Source organism: Lissotriton vulgaris, chromosome 3_1 (assembly GCF_964263255.1).
Source record: "Lissotriton vulgaris chromosome 3_1, aLisVul1.2, whole genome shotgun sequence".
Taxonomy (NCBI): Eukaryota; Metazoa; Chordata; class Amphibia; order Caudata; family Salamandridae; genus Lissotriton; species Lissotriton vulgaris.
In genome coordinates, this window is record NC_141689.1 from 631,898,602 (window position 1) to 631,919,558 (window position 20,957).

Genomic DNA, 20,957 nt, shown 5'->3' on the forward strand with positions numbered 1-20,957 from the left:
GGCGGACTTCGCAGTCGACCCAACACCGGGCCAGCGGTCAGACATCACCGGCTGTGAAAAAGGAGGTGTGGGTCGTGGGCCACTCATACGTGAGGCGTGCCGCGGACGTATTCAAAGCAGGTGACATGATTCACGTAGCTGGGGAATACGGGTACAGGGTGTCCTTCTACGGAAGAGGCGGTCTCTGTATTGACCAGTTTCAAGCATATTTTAAGGATTTGTTAGGGCGGACGAGGTCACCGCCGTCTATAGTCATAGTGCATTTAGGGGGCAATGATTTGGTCACCACCGGTAGACGACTTCTCCTGGAGGCAATGCTTTCCACTGTAAGTTGGTTGGCGAGGAGAGTTCCGGGGTGCACAATTGCGTGGTCCCATATGATCCCACGAAAAGTGTGGCGGGGGGCTATTTCTATTCCTGCTTTGAATCAGTCTGTTAGAAAGCTTAATAACAAAGTGAGTAGGTTGTTCCGTTCCGGGACATTGCATTCTATTTCGCATGGCTGTATTAATAATGACAGTGTGTATTCGGGGGATGGTGTGCATTTGTCTCGGGTGGGGAATGAACTACTCATAGGAGACTTCTTAGCGTGGTTAAAAACGTTGAAGCATGACCTTTAGGTAGGAGCTTTGTGGGGGGTCCGGATAGCCGGTCAACTATCCGGACCTGTGGCGGTAAGGTCATGATCGGTGAGCAGTAATTGGAAGATCCCTATGAGTGGGCGTCACCCAACACGGATGGGAGCGCTCGGGAGAGGTGGCCATTGGCCCCTCAACGGGGAGGCGGTCCTGTCTAAGGAGAGGCCGCCGGAAGGAAAGGAAAGGCGGTCAAGGCCCCTTCCTGTGTAGGAGGGGTTACAGCCCCCTCCTGGGGAATTTCCCGGGGCCAGTGACGTCTGCGACGGCAGATGTGGTAAGTTGTGTGGGGTTTGGGGGGAGGTCTACGCTACCTTCTAGATACTCACACGAGTCCTCGAACGACCTTTAAGTGGCGTCGAGTTTATTGGGGCCCCCGACAAGTCAAGGGAAATTGGTAGTTGCACGTGGGGTACGCCTCAGTGCTGTCGCCCCTCCCAAGTGGGGGGGGGGTATTTCTGGTTAGGGATCTTGACACCGGTTACGACCTTGCCGTTGGCCCTTAAACGTTAGGATGTACAATTTCATTATTTCAAGAAAATGTTTTGCAAGTTGGTAGTTCGGCTAGGAGAACCTCTGTATTAGAGAATCTGTTAAGGTTAGCCAAACATCGCAATGTGGTTATGAAATTGTACATTAATATGAACTGTTTAACGTTTAATTTTGTTTTAATAAATACGGCCGGGGAGGGTCACTCCCTCCCTCTTCCAAAAACTTCAAGAACTGTTTCCGGTTTCCCTCCTTTGGGGATTGTGTTGAGAGGGGGTGGCGGGTATCTCAGCCATATGGAAAGGGGCGACCACTCGGTCCCCCCGAACGTATGGCGGAGTACCTCGATCCCCCCGGGAAGCCATTTTTGGGCGGGAGGCGCGTCTCGGCTGGTATGCCCGAAGCGGCGTAGCCGGGGCGCGCTCTTTCCCGCCCTGGAGTGGGCTGGCCTAGACACTGACGCAGCTGGCCACGCCCTCGGGGCAGGCAGGGGCGGGTTTACGCCCGCCCTGAAGACGGATAAAAAGGGACGCAAGACCGGAAGACATCCTCTTGTTCCTGTGCTCTGAAGCTGCACCTCCTCGCTGCACGTGAGCTCGAGACGGAACGAAGAGCCAATTTTGACCCACCCACCAGCCCCTGAGGACAGCTAGTTGTTTTAAGATGGTTCGATGATTCTAATTTTTACAGGTTGTGGTATTCTCATGTTGATATTGATTTTGTAATAAAGTTGGTCGATTTTATGTATGTTCTGTGATTAAAGATATTCGGTTTTTTGTGTCCGTTATAAGCATGCTTATTCGGGTCATAGTGGCCAATGTATTGTTGGTTTAGGTAGCATTGTCGTATTTATTTGGTAGGCGGTAAGGTCATGATCGGTGAGCAGTAATTGGAAGATCCCTATGAGTGGGCGTCACCCAACACGGATGGGAGCGCTCGGGAGAGGTGGCCATTGGCCCCTCAACGGGGAGGCGGTCCTGTCTAAGGAGAGGCCGCCGGAAGGAAAGGAAAGGCGGTCAAGGCCCCTTCCTGTGTAGGAGGGGTTACAGCCCCCTCCTGGGGAATTTCCCGGGGCCAGTGACGTCTGCGACTGCAGATGTGGTAAGTTGTGTGGGGTTTGGGGGGAGGTCTACGCTACCTTCTAGATACTCACACGAGTCCTCGAACGACCTTTAAGTGGCGTCGAGTTTATTGGGGCCCCCGACAAGTCAAGGGAAATTGGTAGTTGCACGTGGGGTACGCCTCAGTGCTGTCGCCCCTCCCAAGTGGGGGGGGGTATTTCTGGTTAGGGATCTTGACACCGGTTACGACCTTGCCGTTGGCCCTTAAACGTTAGGATGTACAATTTCATTATTTCAAGAAAATGTTTTGCAAGTTGGTAGTTCGGCTAGGAGAACCTCTGTATTAGAGAATCTGTTAAGGTTAGCCAAACATCGCAATGTGGTTATGAAATTGTACATTAATATGAACTGTTTAACGTTTAATTTTGTTTTAATAAATACGGCCGGGGAGGGTCACTCCCTCCCTCTTCCAAAAACTTCAAGAACTGTTTCCGGTTTCCCTCCTTTGGGGATTGTGTTGAGAGGGGGTGGCGGGTATCTCAGCCATATGGAAAGGGGCGACCACTCGGTCCCCCCGAACGTATGGCGGAGTACCTCGATCCCCCCGGGAAGCCATTTTTGGGCGGGAGGCGCGTCTCGGCTGGTATGCCCGAAGCGGCGTAGCCGGGGCGCGCTCTTTCCCGCCCTGGAGTGGGCTGGCCTAGACACTGACGCAGCTGGCCACGCCCTCGGGGCAGGCAGGGGCGGGTTTACGCCCGCCCTGAAGACGGATAAAAAGGGACGCAAGACCGGAAGACATCCTCTTGTTCCTGTGCTCTGAAGCTGCACCTCCTCGCTGCACGTGAGCTCGAGACGGAACGAAGAGCCAATTTTGACCCACCCACCAGCCCCTGAGGACAGCTAGTTGTTTTAAGATGGTTCGATGATTCTAATTTTTACAGGTTGTGGTATTCTCATGTTGATATTGATTTTGTAATAAAGTTGGTCGATTTTATGTATGTTCTGTGATTAAAGATATTCGGTTTTTTGTGTCCGTTATAAGCATGCTTATTCGGGTCATAGTGGCCAATGTATTGTTGGTTTAGGTAGCATTGTCGTATTTATTTGGTAGGCGGTAAGGTCATGATCGGTGAGCAGTAATTGGAAGATCCCTATGAGTGGGCGTCACCCAACACGGATGGGAGCGCTCGGGAGAGGTGGCCATTGGCCCCTCAACGGGGAGGCGGTCCTGTCTAAGGAGAGGCCGCCGGAAGGAAAGGAAAGGCGGTCAAGGCCCCTTCCTGTGTAGGAGGGGTTACAGCCCCCTCCTGGGGAATTTCCCGGGGCCAGTGACGTCTGCGACGGCAGATGTGGTAAGTTGTGTGGGGTTTGGGGGGAGGTCTACGCTACCTTCTAGATACTCACACGAGTCCTCGAACGACCTTTAAGTGGCGTCGAGTTTATTGGGGCCCCCGACAAGTCAAGGGAAATTGGTAGTTGCACGTGGGGTACGCCTCAGTGCTGTCGCCCCTCCCAAGTGGGGGGGGTATTTCTGGTTAGGGATCTTGACACCGGTTACGACCTTGCCGTTGGCCCTTAAACGTTAGGATGTACAATTTCATTATTTCAAGAAAATGTTTTGCAAGTTGGTAGTTCGGCTAGGAGAACCTCTGTATTAGAGAATCTGTTAAGGTTAGCCAAACATCGCAATGTGGTTATGAAATTGTACATTAATATGAACTGTTTAACGTTTAATTTTGTTTTAATAAATACGGCCGGGGAGGGTCACTCCCTCCCTCTTCCAAAAACTTCAAGAACTGTTTCCGGTTTCCCTCCTTTGGGGATTGTGTTGAGAGGGGGTGGCGGGTATCTCAGCCATATGGAATTTGCAGCAGTTGTTCTGACATGCACCTGTGGCTTGAGAAATGTGGGAAGTACGAAGCTGAAGGTGCATGTCAGAATACTGCAACACTTGCGAGCTATTGTTAATAACGATGCCGCATATTCTGTTGCACGTCATTTCAGGCAGGAACATAATAATGACCTTAAGTGCTTAAAGTATTTTATGGTGGCTGCCATTCCCAAACTCCGGAGCGGAGAAGACAGGGAAAGGCTGTTGAGACAACTTGATTTGAGAATGATACTTGAGCTAGAAAGCAAATCTCCCAAAGGGCTTAATAATACAGAAGATCTGCATTGTTTCCTGTAAAGACTAAATGTGCTGATAGGAGAAAGATTTGCAAAATCTATGAAAGTAATCCTCTTTTGCCAATATCCCTCCACTTTGATCCACGTTAGATGCAACGGCAGTATTGAGCATTGATTACTGATATACATGTTATGCCGCGTCCTTATTCCATCATGGCTTGCTCTAAGACTTTTTAAAGATTTCCACAAGTGTATTTGTTTAATTTTTTCTATTTTTAAGCACTTGCACTTTAGTAGATCAGTTTGACCAGAGGTAGCACTTCACTAACCACATAGCACTTTCACTAGTCTGCATAGTTTGCACAGTCTCTAGAACCTGCGCAGTAGGATTGCCCCTCGAGATCTAACTTGAGATCACACTATTGTAAAAGTCAGGGGTTCATATATAATTGCATTTATGCTGGAAGATGGCCAATTTTGGTTGTCTACCATTTGCAGTGATTTGCATGTTCCAATGTTTACATGGTTCTATGCGATTTTGCACATTTCTGCTCATGAAATTTTGATTAATAGGCTGATAGGTTGCCTCCTAGGCATTATAAGGAGTACCAATGCCTAGTTATGTATAAAGGAGTGACATTTTACCTGTATATGATAATTTTTTATGTATGGTTTTACCCCTTTTCATAACATGATCTGCATTATTTATTTAAGAGGCAGCATATTTTATTAATGAATGTTATAACTGTACATTTATGATTATTATGCCTGGTTTTTACCACACTACATATCGCTATGAATTACCATGTTTGCACTATTTTTTATATAAATAAAGGAATGAGTATCACCATTGGACCAAATCAATGGTCCTAAATGGGATGTAGGGAGATGGAGAAGTAACAAGAGAAAAATATTCTTTTGTTAGAAGACCCCTCACTCACCAACCTGGTTGGTGACATGCTTCATCATCGAGGTCCCAGCCGGACAGCCAAGTGTCATCCGGGTGTGTGCGACACCTGACCACAGTGGAGCGGGTTGTTTTTTGTGAATGTGGTGCAAAAAAAGGGTGAGGTTAAAAATTGGCTCTAGAAACCAAATACATCATAGAGTTCAATTCAAAGACACCGAATGGGTTAAACGCCACCGAAGACCTTTATACGTGCCTGTAAAAGATTGAGCTAAACTGAGCAAAGCACGAGGCTCAAACAATAAGAAATAGAAATCTGAGAAAGGGAGTCATCGCAGCAAAAGATTGCCATTTGGAAAAATATGAAACACAATGATATATTGTTTTTTAATCCATTTCACAGGGTAAAGGAAGGGCACAAATGTGGGGGTCTCCCCCACCTTTGGTGTTTCATTCCTACAATAGTGTATTAAGGGCTGACCATAACGTAAAGGGCAGTGCAGACGCAGTTGCCTCAGCGCCATTTCCCAAAAACAGTCACTTGGGCAGAACTACAAATATCACCTACAAATCCACAACCTCGTAAAAACACCTGCACTTATCCGAAAATTGTGAATTTTGCACACAATGAGCAGATTTGCACTAATAATGAATTTATTATATCAAACTATGATTTTTACACTTTAGGTACAATGATTTGGTCTTAGTGATATTTATATGTATATTTTTATATGTAGTGATGAAAATGTAACAACACACTATGGGTATATTAGTAACGTGTCACCCATAAAAGACATCAGTATTGAGGCAAGGCAGCAGTAGGTTTTTTATTTCTACAGGCCCGATGGTCAGATGTCCTGTTTTTACACTAATAAATTGTGGTGATAGGCTAACCATGTCATGTGATCAAGGGCCCAAAACGCGTCATGGCGGAGAGAGAAACGCACAAATAAAATTTGCAAATTCACCTGAATGGGTCCGGTTTGTTCTTTATCCTGGTTGCTACGGATGGTTCAACGGAGTTCCTGGAATATATATATATGTTTTGTGGATTTTTATATAACACGAACTAGACCCAAAGGTATCAGAGCGCTTGGCATGAGCACCAGTTATGTTACAGATGGAAACATTCATTTTTTATTAGGCACGGGGAGATTACGTGATTTGCCCAGAATCACAGAATGTTGAGTGTCCCTGCCGAGACTCAAACCTGGTTCTCTAGCTCCGAGGTCCACTGCCCTAGCCGTTAGGCCACTTTCTCTCATATATATATTTAGGAGTACGCAGAATCTGCAGCTCCGAAACTGACCTAAAGCAATGTCAGATATAAGCAGCTGACAGATTCATTGCATGGGGATACAACATCAAAGACTTACACAAAGCCATTCTTACAATCAATGCCCAATCAAGAGAGGGCAATTTTTTCAATGAGAATAATAAGAGGGACCCTGACAGTACATCATCTCTGAGTACAGGGGAGACACCACATGAGATCAGAATGACTACAACTTATAGTAACCAAGAAGGGCAGATCAGAAAGATTATTAATACCCATTGGCCTATAGTCTTGATCGATACTACATTAAGCCAGATCCTTCCCGACAAACCTTCTATCACATTCAGATGGACTCCATCAATGAGAGATTCACTAGTCAGAAGTAGCCCAGAGGTCAGCCCAGCTCTTACCTGGTTGTCAACCAAAACTGGATTTTTGAAATGCAGTTCCTGCAGAGACTGTAAATTTGGATTCAATATGTCAAACTACACGACTGCATTCAGTCACAGGCCAGTCACAATCAAGGGGCACTACACTTGCAGGACGGATTTCGCACTGTATGTTCTATAGTGCCCCTGTGGTTTGAAGTATGTGGGAAGCACTAAACTCCAAGTTTACAATAGAATCCTTCAACACATAAGGGCTATAGTCAACTCCGATCCCAGCTACCCGGTGGCTAGGCATTTTAAACTAGTACATCAGAACAACATAAGGGAGCTTAAATATTTTGAGATAGGAGCTGTTCCTAAATCAAAAAGAGGAGGCAATAGTGAAAGGCTATTGAGGCAATTGAAATCATAATATATAATAGAACTAGATACCAAGATGCCAAATGGGTTGAATACTAGTGAGGATCTCCACAACTTTGTATAATAGTAAACTATTTTTAGAGCTTTCAGCGAGTTCGAGCGGTAAGTCGCAATTGTAATAGTGGGTTTATATTCCCTATCAAACTATCCAAAGCTTAGAGTACACTTCTGCAATGTCCTCAAATGTTATTAAAGGCTTCTCTACCTGCTTGGGGTAAAACTCTGTAATGAAGGATTATAACTTGCACTAACATTATGACACTTTTATGGTACATCGCCACGAGTGGTATGCAACATTGAAAAATTACCAGTATTAGGCTTTATGGCGGTACAAAATAGATTTAATTAGTAACATTGGCACTTTTGTTGCACATTAGCACTTTTTAAAATCACTTTGCACTTTACAGGGATAATGCAACAAGGCGCACATAGCTCTTTAAGAGACGCGCATAGAACTTTTAAGGGGCAAAATTGTAATGAAATAAATTCATTGTAACCACATAAAATTAAAATATCCAAGAGATCATGTGAAGCACCAAATGCTATTTATCCCAGAACACCCCCATATCAATTGACTCCAGAGACTATTGCAGGAATAAAACCAGTGATAGAGGATATGTTACAGAAACAGATTTTGAGGGAAATAATTGGAAGTTCATGTAATTCCCCAAATATGGATTTACAGAAGCCCAATGGTAAATGCAGGAAAGTTCAGGGTTTGAGGAAGGTGAATGAGATAGTGATGCCCTGTTGTCCGGTGGTATTGAATCCAGACACTGTATTGTTTGAAATACCATGTACTGCAGAATTGTTTATGGTCATTGGTTTATGCCATGCTTTCTTCTAAGTGCCTTTGCATTAAGAAATCCAGCAAATGATTTCTTTTGTGTTCCAGAAGGTATTTTCACAATGTCGTGTCCCCCAGGGGTATTCGGAGAGTCCATCCATTTTTAATCAAATCCTGAAAAGAAATCGAGGAATCCGAAAAATGCCTTGTAAGTCTATCCTTGTTCATTATATAGATGATCTGCTCATGGCATGACAGACACATTATCCATGTAAACATAACCCCATTGCACTCTTGAATCACTTGGCTGAGAATGGACACAGAGTGTCTACAGGTAAACTGCAGTACTGTCAAAAAAGGTAAATATCTGGGACACATCATTGTGAAGGTAGCTAGGAAGGTCTCTCTAGAAAGGGTGGAAGCCATCTTATAAATGAATCCGTTCCGAACTCAAAAGGAAGTCAGAATGTTCTTAGGAAAGGTTGGCTACTGGAGGCAGTGTATACCAAACGTTTCCTTAGTGGCAAAACCTCCACTAAGGTTAACACACAGAGATGTGTCGGATCCGATACCATGGGGTAACAAATGTACAAAAGCATACCTGGAACTGAAAGAAAAATTGTGTTGTGCCCGGCACTGGGAATGCCTGATTACACAAAAGAATTCACTATATTTTGCAGTGAGAGAGATGGGTGCACTCTCTCAGATTTGACACAAATGCATGGAGTAGCTTGAAAGCCTATTGTCTTTTTTTCCACTACACTTGACCCTGTGGCGGCAGGTCTTCCTGGTTGCCTTAAAGCAGTAGCTGTGGTAAGTACTTTTCTGGAAAAGAGTGAGAGCATAGTGATGGGATACTCATTAACTATTATGGTCCACCACTGTGGAGCTATTGATGACGCAAACTAAAACCCAACACATGACTCATAACAGATTGACCCGTTATGAGCAGAGTATTTTAATTGGAGAAAATATCACATTAAAACCTTGTACAAATGTAAACCCTTCCACATTACTGCCTGTAAATGAAATTGATGATAAATGTGATGAATATGACCATGATTGCCTAGATTTCAGGGACTATGCACCAAACCCCAACCTGATATTAAGGAGGAACCACTAATTAAACTGTTTGCGGATGGTTCATGCCTAAGAGGAAACTATGGCACACTGAGAGCAGCAGATGCCATGCACACTATAAATTATGTTATGGAAGCATCATGGCTTCTATAACACAAGTTGCCAAATTAATTGCCCTACCAGAGCCTGCAGTTTAACTGTGAAAATGAGGGTTCGTGTAGTTCATGATTTTGGATAGCTATGGCCACATTGTGGTTTTCTTACTTCTTAAGGAACACAATTAAGGAATTGAATTCATATCAAGAACATGGTGGATGTTTTGCAGTTGCCAGAAGATGTTGCAGTAGTTAAGTGTCATGTCCATGTCATCAAAATAGAAGTGGATACATTGCCATGGGCAACCGATACACTGACTCATAGCATGGTATTGTGCACTGTTGGCATATACTTTTAATGGAGCTTTCACGTGTGAATTTGATGAACAGAGTTATTTTGTTATGTTGATGAAAGCCACTCACATGGGGGATGACTTGAAAAGAGTATAGGAAAATATGTCAGAGGCAGAACAGAATGGATTGGCAAGAGGAGGATGTGAGAAAGATGCAGTGACATTTGGATGTCAGCCGATGGAAGGCCAGTGTTGCCCGACAGCTTGGTTCCAGTAACACAATATTATCATAGTACACACATTTGGGGAGAGGTGCCATGGTGAGACTATTCAGACAGAGTTGGTACAGCCCCAGGTTAAAGATGTTTGCAGATGAGATCTGCCACCGGTGTGTGATATGTCAGCAACTAAATGCAGGGAAAAGAACTAGTCCCTTATACATACATAGGGAGATCAGGTGGTCCTTTCAACATGATGCAGATGAATTTTATTGAGATGCCTGTATACAAGGGGGTCCTGGTGATTGATTGTATTTTCTCGAGATGGGTGGAAGCCTACCCGAAGAGAAAAAATGACAGTCTGACTGTAGCCAAGTTTTTATCATGAAAACGTATCCCAAGGTACAGCATGCTGATTTCTCTTGTGTCAGAAAGAGGAACACACTTCAGCAGTGAAGTGATGCAGATGATGTGTACAGCTTTACAGATTGAACAAAGATTGCATTGCAGTTACAGACCAGAAGCATCAGGTATTGTGGAACGAATGAATGGTACCATCAAGTCCAAGTTGGCAAACGAGTGGGCTTTGACCTCCCTAAAGTGGCCAGATGCTTTACCTTTGGTGTTAATGAGCCTTCGAACTACCCTAGACAGGAAAATTGGACTATCACCACACGAGATCCTGATGGGAAGGCAATGAGATCACCAGCTCTACCTGCAAATGCCCTTGTGAATATTACAAATAACATAATCTTGGAATACGGCATAGATTTGGCTGACATTGTTTATTTTGTCTTTCATCAGGTATCAGTGGCCACACAAGACTACCACCAGGAAATGTGCCACAACCTCACTTCCGGAGATTGGGTCGACATCAAGAAGCACATACTGAAGACGTGCCTTGAACTCCGAGAGAAAGGTCCCTTCCAAGTGATCTAGACTATGAACAAGGCTGTGAATTTTGTGCTGGAGTTGCAAAGTAGATCCATGACTCACACACCAAAAGAGTGAGCAATCCATAAGAAGGGCTTTTGGTCTGTGATACTGAAACAAGAGATCTGATGGTTGTACTGCCAGAAGAGGGACCACCCAAACTAGCAGCAACTGTGCCAGGCCAGCCACAAGAAGAGGAAATGGGTGAAAACCAGCAAACCGGAAGACAAGTGCAAGTGCCTGAAGTGATACAAAGTGGCATCGAGTTCTCTAACGAAACTGAAGCAGAAATCGAAGACCAAGTTGAAAGTACTCACGGAGTGGTGTGAGGAGATAAAAATGACCCAGTTGAAGGAGCATGTACCGGAGTAAGGAGAGTAAATAAACAAGCAAAAGGGCCAAAAAGATATGATAAAAAAGAATGCAAGAATGAGTATTTCTATAGCTAGGATTCCAGAGATCATACTTGAAGACGAAACAGACAATTAAAATGTGTCAGATCCAAATCAAAAAGTAATGCAGAGATCCAAAAGAGCACCATACTCTGCACCTGAATGGTCCTATTATGTGAACACTCTTCTGAACGTTACACTAGAAGACTTGTAACATGAATCCTGGACTATAAGAGCCAATCTGAAAGCCAAATTATAACACAAATGAACATTTTTGAAGCAAAATTAAGTTGGAAAGTCATTAAGAAGAAAACGCAGTACGAAAAATGATAGGTTTATTATTTTAGTTATTTGTTGAACAGAAGATTAACGTAGGCCCATGAAAAAGCTAGAGAAGAGAAGAGTTAGGGATAACATTTTAGAAGAACAGGAACTAGGTTTAAGGACTGTATATTTAGAAATTTGAACTGCAAAAAAAACCCAGAAAAATACCCACTAAGGGCCTTATTACAGGCATGTTTAAACTCCAACCACCTCATTTGGGTGAGGGAGTCGGAGTTTAAACTGGCGGTGGAATCCGAGGTGGTCCCGACGGGCTCAAGGAGCCTGTCAGATAGTCAGAAATGCACCATAATCCCATAAAGATGGCGTTTCCATAATCGGGATTATGTTGGCACTTTCCCACAGCAATTTTGTGTTGGGCTTTCCGGCGTGAAACTGAAAGTGTCTTTGGAGGCCCATGGCTGGCTCTTGTTTCTACGTGGACTCTTTATTTGGGCCTGGGGGCACCTACGGTACCCCCAGAAACATTCCTGCACCATAACGAAGGCACCATGAGGTGCCTGCCACACAGTGCAGGGATGCTTACAAATTTCAGTTTTTCAATTGGAGATTGTGCTGCGGGAGGTTTTGTCCCACCGCAAAAGCTCCCATTGAAAAATGGAAGCATGCGACTGCACATTGTGCGGTTGCATCCTAATGGAGTTGTCAGAACCACTGACCTATGGTCTGGCGGTTTCTTCCCCGAAACAGTGTCGGTCGGATGCAAGTCCAACCAACCTCGTAAAAAGGCCCACACTGTATCAAATAAGCTATTTACTAAAACCACGGAACTGAGCTTTCTTTGACTTATAGAAAATGTGTTGCATTAGAAAGAAGTGTGAGAGTATCATGGTATCACCTTTTGTAAAAAAACAGTACTAAAGATCATTATAGTACTAATAGAGTTTTCTTTAACATCAGAGACAGAGCATAAGGCAAAGAACATTACTAATACACACACATCTGACCTTAGAGGAAATTCTTTTAGTTATGCCTTTGTAAGTTATAAAAAAATGAATATTCAACTAACTTGTAATCTAGGGTATTTCAAGAATACACTAATGCTACGGATGCAAAGGGCTACTATGTTTGACCTAATTTACCCACTACTGTTTCTGAAGAGGTTACATACTATCACATGCCTTTGTCTTATACGGTTTCCTGTAGTATTTTACAATCATACATTTATAGATGAGGATATTTTGAATATATTTATATTCTAATCATGATTTATTACTTTCTAGGGTGCCCTTGATAGAAAGAATACATTTACACCGGCAAGCAAAAGAGATGGACACAGCTTAGATTTATTTCTATCCACATACACCTATAGATGTGTAAAGACTTATAAAAACAATGCATATTGCCTAATGCGACCTGTAGAAAAGGAACAACTAATGGTTTTTAGAAAAAAGGTACATGAAGATCACAAAAGTTTAATACATAAAGGGTGATGTTCTAGAGAATGCATGGAAGAAAGAAGAAAAAAATTTAGAAAGAAGATGGTTCCCCTAAACTCAAACTAGACATTCAACACAAGGGGAAAATGTGCATTTACAAAAAGAGAAAACCGAAAAGGACGAGACATGGAGGGATTAGTAGCTGGGAATACACGCGACCGCTCGAGCCTGTCCCAGGTGAGGTCGCCCCACCTCCGCTGCTCCTGCCCGCCGTGGCCAGGACCCTGCCCTGCTGAGTGCCGCGCACTGCCTTCGCACCCCCCGTTCCAGCCGCTGTTTGTCTGCTGCGGCGTGCCTGCTTTCCCCCGGTGTTACTGTGCGCCTGCTGCTTGCACTGTCCACTAGCTCCCCTGGTATTTTATCCTGTTTCCGCCCGTTCTGTTTTCTTGCCCCACTCGCCTCCTCACCTGCTCCCCCCGCTATATCTCTTGCCTCCCTTGTTCTTCTCCTGTTTCCCCCCGGTCCTTAACCTATCCCCCCCTCGCATTTGCTAAACTTGCCACCCCCTTCTCTCCTTCTGTACCCCTTGTGCTGCCCTACCCCTCCTGTGCGCTCCCTCGAGCCGCACTCCTTCCCGCCACTGCCCCCCCGGCGTCTCCGCCCCCCTCCTGCCCATTGGCCGCCCCGCTCCCGCCACCCAGCTGACCCGCCCGCCCGGCTTCTCACTTAGGGGGACTGTGCACTGAGGTGAGCAGCGACCGCTCGAGCCTGTCCCAGGTGAGGTCGCCCCACCTCCGCTGCTCCTGCCCGCCATGGCCAGGACCCTGCCCTGCTGCCCTGCTGAGTGCCGCGCACTGCCTTCGCACCCCCCGTTCCAGCCGCTGTTTGTCTGCTGCGGCGTGCCTGCTTTCCCCCGGTGTTACTGTGCGCCTGCTGCTTGCACTGTCCACTAGCTCCCCTGGTATTTTTATCCCGTTTCCGCCCGTTCTGTTTTCTTGCCCCACTCGCCTCCTCACCTGCTCCCCCCGCTATATCTCTTGCCTCTCTTGTTCTTCTCCTGTTTCCCCCCGGTCCTTAACCTATCCCCCCCTCGCATTTGCTAAACTTGCCACCCCCTTCTCTCCTTCTGTACCCCTTGTGCTGCCCTCCCCCTCCTGTGCGCTCCCTCGAGCCGCCCTCTTTTCCTCCACTGCCCCCCCGGCGTCTCCGCCCCCCTCCTGCCCATTGGCCGCCCCGCTCCCGCCACCCAGCTGACCCGCCCGCCCGGCTCCTCACTTATGATGCTCCCCCAGTGACCACGCAGCGGATGCGCGCAGCGGGAGCACCGATTGAGCGCCGAATGTGCGCCAAAGGTAAGCCCGTCTGCGCCCGTCCGCGCCTGGACCGCACCCAGTGCCAGGACCCCTGGGCCCCGCAGACACCAGCCCACCCGCCGGACTTACGACGCCGCCACCCTCAACGCACTCAACACCGGTCGAATTCCAGGATGCTACCGAGCCACCCCGAGACGAACCCACGGACCCTTCAGCTGCCACGCCTGCAAGTTCACCTGCATCCGGACCTGCCCCGCACCAGCACCCGCCAAGCCGAACACCAGCAGCAAACAATTGAAGTGCATCCTACTCAACACCCGCTCCGTCCACAGACACGCCATCGAACTCTGGAACCTCCTCGACACCACAGCTCCTGACGTCTCTTTCCTAACGGAAACCTGGATGAACGACTCCTCAGCGCCCGACATCGCCATCGCCATCCCAGAGGGCTACAAGATCACCCGAAGAGACCGCGACAACCAGACTGGAGGAGGCATCGCCATCATCTACAGGGACACCATCCGCATCAAGACCAACACCGACGACACCCTGACAACCGCCGAACACCTGCACTTCCAGATCCACACGGACCCCAAAACCACCCTCAGAGGCACCCTGATCTACCGACCCCCGGGACCACGCACACAATTCAGCGAGGACATCGCCCACTTCATCAGCCCGCATGCCCTCCCCTCCGCTGACTACATCCTCCTGGGGGACATCAACTTCCACCTGGAGAACAACAATGACCGCAACACCACCACGCTGCTCGGCAACCTCGCCAACCTCGGTCTCAAGCAGCTGGTGTCCACCCCCACCCACCTCGCCGGACACACACTCGAAGCCGTCTTCTCATCCAGCAAAGACATCGCCTTCAGCCACGCCACCGGACTCCACTGGACGGACCACAGCTGCGTCCACTTCACCTTCAAAAGAACGACGATCCACCACCACCAGCAACAGGTTGCTCGAAGAAGCTGGAACAAGATCACAGCCGACCAGCTCACCGCTTCCCTGAGCCAGCACCCTCCCGCCAGCTCAAGAAACCCCAGCCAGGCCGCCGACAACCTCACGAAGTGGATCAGCAACTGCGCGGACGAACTCGCCCCACTGAGGACCCCGCCCAGCAGACCCGGCAGCAAGAAGGCCCCATGGTTCACCGACGAACTCAAGAGCTCCAAGAAGAACTGCCGAGCCCTCGAGAAAGCCTGGAGAAGGGAACCAACACCAGACAACATGACCACCCTCAAGCTTGCCACCCGGAAGCACCACCAACTGATCCGCGCCACCAAGAAAACTGCATTCAAGGACCGGCTGGACAACAAAGCACACAACTGCAAGGAACTCTTCAACATCGTGAAAGAGCTATCCAACCCCAACGCCGGAAACAACGACATCACCCCGTCGCAAGACCTCTGCAACTCGCTTGCCTCCTACTTCCACAACAAGATCGCGGACATACACAACAGCTTCAGCACTCAACCGACGCACGTCACGACCGAACCACCGCCCCCCACCACCACCCTCCGCGCCTGGACTACTCAAGAAACCTACAGCGGACCCCACCGAACTCAAGAATTACCGCCCCATCTCGCTCCTCCCGTTTCCAGCCAAAGTCATCGAGAAGACCGTCAACAAACAGCTGGCCGCCTTCCTCGAGACGAATGGATCCCTCGACCGCTCACAGTCTGGCTTCCGAGCCAACCACATCACCGAGACCGCCCTCATCGCTGCCACCGATGACATCCGAGCCCTGATGGACAACGGAGAAACAGCGGCCCTCATCCTCCTAGACCTCTCCGCGGCATTCGACACTGTCTTCCACCGCACCCTAGTGCAGCGCCTCAGCAACGTCGGAATCCAGGAGAAGGCACTGGAATGGATCATCTCCTTCCTCGACGGAAGAACACAGAGAGTCCGTCTACCACCGTACAAGTCAGAAGCCACCGAAGTCATCTGCGGCGTCCCTCAAGGATACTCGCTGAGCCCCACCCTCTTCAACGTCTACATGAGCCCCCTCGCGGCCATCGCACGCCAACACAACCTCAACATCATCTCCTACGCTGACGACACCCAGCTGATCCTCTCCCTGACCAACGACCCCGGCGCCGCCAAAGCCGACCTTCACGAAGGGATGAAAAACGTAGCCGAGTGGATGACGACCAGCCACCTGAAACTGAACTCAGACAAGACGGAAGTCCTCTTCCTGGGCTCCTCGCCCTCCGCCTGGGACGACTCCTGGTGGCCCCCCGCCCTGGGCACCGCACCCAAACCGACAGACCACGCACGCAACCTGGGCTTCATCCTGGACTCCTCCCTCTCCATGACCAGACAAGTCAACGCCGTCTCCTCGTCGTGCTTCAACATCCTGCGCATGCTACGGAAGATCTTCCGGTGGATCCCCACCGAGACCAGAAAGACGGTCACCCAGGCCCTCGTCACCAGCCGTCTGGACTACGGCAACACCCTCTACGCCGGAACCACCGCCAAGCTCCAGAAGAGACTCCAGCGGATCCAGAACACCTCAGCCAGACTTATCTTCGACATCCCACGACACAGCCACATCTCCGGACATCTGAGAGACCTGCATTGGCTCCCCGTCAACAAAAGAATCACCTTCCGTCTCCTCACCCACGCACACAAAGCCCTACACGATCAAGGCCCGAGCTACCTCAACAACCGCATCAACTTCTACGCTCCCAAACGCCATCTCCGATCAGCCAGTCACGCCCTCGCCGCCGTCCCCCGCATCCGAAGAACGACAACAGGAGGAAGGTCCTTCTCCTACCTGGCCGCCAAGACCTGGAACTCCCTCCCGTCTGACCTGCGCCTGCCCCAGGACCACCTCTCCTTCAGGAAGACGCTCAAGACCTGGCTGTTCGAGCAGTAGCAGCACCCCCCCCCCCTCCCGCCCCCCCAAAGCGCCTCAAGACCCTCCGGGTAAGTAGTGCGCTCTATAAATGTCTTGATTGATTGATTGAATTGGTAGGGGGGAATTGACAGGGGGATCTTGGTAGATATTACAGGGAGACGAAAATGCAATTCCAAGGGTATACTGGAAACGCTTATTTGCTATTGCCAGCTATTTAGGAAGGAACATGCTATTTAGGCATTTTAATTCTGAAGATGAATTATGTTACAAGCTTTGATACACTAACTTTAATACCAGCACATAGACAGAAAAGTAATATTGAAACTGGAACTAGATTAGTAGGAGATATATTTGGAGCAATAATTCCACCTATAGGTGTCATTGTAAATGATGAGAAGATTAGGAAATTAGCCACAGTAGTTGACAAAATGGTGACCAGCACATCAGGAGCTTTGTTTGTGATTCACACAGAATTAGTTGCTATAAGGTCTATGGTTTTGCAGGACTGTCTTGCTTTAGACATACCACGTGCAGAGAAGGGAGGAGTCTGTCAAATGTTTAAGTTAACTGACTGCTGTTCATACATGCCTTACGAAAATAAAGAAATAGAAAGTTATACAAAGAACATTTCAGGTTTAGAACCTGAAATACATGAATTGGAAACACCAAGTGCCCAATTGCGATGTCGGATGGTTCTGAGTCTGTTTGACATCGCCCTGGAAATTGAACCGAACAACCTTGTGTCGTCGGTTCAAGCCCAGCTATTAGGATGCGACGAACCCTGTTCAGTCGCAATCCTATACTTTCCATTGGGAATGCATGCTCCCATAGCAAAGAGCAGAGGTGCAGTTCATCCCTGTACCAAGTGGCAGGCAACTCAAGGTACTGCCACCAGGTGCAGGGTTCAAAAGGGCTGCCATTTGGCGGCCTTGCACCCATGGGGGCCGTGCTGGGGACCCTTAAAGACAGTGTCTCAATGCCTTTCTGGGTCGGAAAGGCTGGCACAGAAGGGCAGTATGAAACTGCTATCGTAATCCCTCGGCTTGAAAGAGCCGGCCGAGGTATTGCTGAAGGCCTTCCGAATGGAAGATGGGTTTCTGAGCCCGTTTTGAGCCATTTGGAACTCATTTTTGGAATGACTTCCAACCGACTCCATCAAAATGGGTCGGTCGGAAATTATTCCAAACAGGAGATTACGATGTGGTAAGAATGCCTCCAACCGACGCCATTCTTACCGCATCGTAATCGGGCCCCAAGTTTGTATGAAAAGTTTGGGAAAGGATTGAGTATTATTGGGAATTGGTTTTAAACAGCAGTAAAAGGTATATTGAAAGCTATATTGATGCCGATAGTAATAGTGGGACTTTGTCTAATATTTCGTTATGCTCTATTACTGAGTTGTAGATATTTCTTACAAAAATGACAAGAAAATCTCCAGAATAAATTATCTGAAATGGATATGGGAATGCATGGTATTATGAACGATGACTTTGTGAAATCTCTAAACTTTAGGGCGATTAAAAGAAAGTAACAGGACTCACTTGACGACGAAAGTGCATTCTAAAACAAATTTGCATGTGAAACTTCATTGAGTGATGATTTTAAAATCAGCAGAAGGGAGGGACTGTTAAAGTCTACATTTCTCATAAAATCTGCCTAGGTTAACGATGAAGAAATTGTGCCTGACATTAGAAAATGCATGTGACTTTATCATATCTGTAGAAAATGAAGTGAAAATATATATGATTCTTTAAAATGTGATAAATTAATCATGTAGCTTTAACCATTGGAGAAGATACTTTTTTGAATGCATAAAAATAAACGTGCAGCATAAATAAATAGCAAGCTCCTATACCTAATGTGCTTATATGACTAGGCCTGAAAAATATTTGTCAACTTCTGCTTGACATTAAAATAAAACATGAAACTGCTGATCTAATCCTCAAACTGTACAATCGTTCATCACTTTAAAATATGCTGCTCTAAGAGAAATGTATTTCTTTAACTTTCTCACACCATATGATATTCCTCATTTCACTAAACATTGTATTCTGCTATATTTTATAATAAATAGAGTATTAGCAGTGTCAAACTCATTGACGTTATTTGTTTGCATGGTCTCATTAAGACTTTCTGATAGAAATGTTTCATTGCTTTAGACTAGCCCTTTGCCCACACAATAGGATAATGACAACAGCTAACAGAATAGGCCTGCAAGGGGTCACATAAGAACCTTCCCTCATATATCTGATGCAAGACATATTAGAAACTTTTGCTAACGGCTCACGGGCATGCATGTTTACCGTGAGAAATGGGAGGAGAGACAACAGAACAACGAAAGAATCATTTCCATTGGACGAATCATGATGAATGTTGCAAATGTTTAATTTTTCATATATACTTATTCCTAGTTAGAGAGGCTATGCCATTCTTCCTTTTTCCATGCCACCTTACCCATGATGCTTTATGCATTACTTTTTCCTGAACTGCTTATTTTGGGTAGTTAGTTCATTGACTAACTAGATGCTCCAGAATCTAGCTCTTTTCCAAGAGAACTCTTAACGGGTTCTTATTTAGGTTAGGACTCAGACTGGAATAGAACAATTTCCTTAACGGAACACGCTGGCTATATTATACTGATAATAATGAAACATTCTCTTGATATTTCTATAAATTGACTAACCTAAATAAATATGACAAAAACAATACTAATGTCTTAATCAGAAATAAACCTTTAAAACTATTCCAAACCTCTTGTCATTGACTGAACATTGTCAATTAAAGTTGATGATTATGTTTGCAATGCAATGTATTACTGCTCCATTCTGCTATGGCGGCCAAGATCTGTTGGCCTGAAGATGGAGGTGGAGGTACCCCAAAAATATTTTGTTGTACCGAGTGTGGATCATTATCCATGCACCCCATACAGGGAGCCTTAATTATAATTTTTTTTGGATTCACCGCTTACTACATGTGGGGATCTTTCGCCGTTTTCGGATTCCAGAGTTTTACTTTTCCGGTTAATTTACATGACGCGAGATCTTATGCGCCAAACTAATTTCATTTTTATAGCCTTGAAAAAGTCATTGTACTGATTCATAGTACTGACGAAACACGTGTCGGCTGTTTCTTATCAACTTCAACTTTATGGATCTTCAAATAAAGAAAATGAAAATATGAACTTTTTCTGCTTTTTTGTCTTGTCCAAAAATTTAGATCACAGGATATTTATAGCTCAAGTGCTGTTGATACTATGAGACTTATCAATCTTTCTTTTACATGTGCTCTAGGAATGTGCTCTCTTTGACCCCTTTTCTTCAATTAACCCTTTCCATGTCCATCTTTTACAGCTATTAGGCACTGCTTGCAACAGGAATGAAACTCAGTGTGTATCTTATGATTAAAATATTGAAATATCAGCTTCTGAAATCCCTATTTCATTAGAACTCTTTATCTGCCATTCCTCCGCCTTCTCCCCATTTGCCCTTTCTCACAGTTGTTAATAAATAGAAAACTCCTCAGCATGGGCTTTGAATATCTGTGTCACTGTTGAGCTTGAACACCTTGGCTGGTAAACATTGTCCTTGAGAAAGAACTGATTGGAGTAAGCAAAAAAGCTACTAGATTGACGCCCGCCATTAACCTTTTGTCTGCTGTCCTTTTCCGTAATGAGGTGCACGTCATCCCAGCTGCAGTATTAGTAAACAAAAACGTTGCAAATGTCCTCATTTACGTATATCCATAGACATCAGATGGATGAAATGTTATGCTCCTGATATATGTATATACATGCCCAAACACACAACCCATCACCATTGCATGTTATAGATGCCCCCACGAGTTGTATTAGTGCCTCCTGGTGTACATCTCCTTGAAAGCATTTACAGTGACATCACTGACAATCGGCGACTCATTTAGAGTTTGAAGGCAAGTGAAAATTCGCCAGTTT

At 46.3% G+C, this 20,957-nt stretch overlaps 1 protein-coding gene across 1 annotated transcript in view; it reads right to left on the bottom strand.

Annotated features, from left to right (window-relative positions):
* The window catches only part of MCTP1 (multiple C2 and transmembrane domain containing 1), a 1,759,297-nt gene that overhangs the window by 746,039 nt on the left and 992,301 nt on the right, over positions 1 to 20,957 (bottom strand). The window lies entirely within an intron of this gene.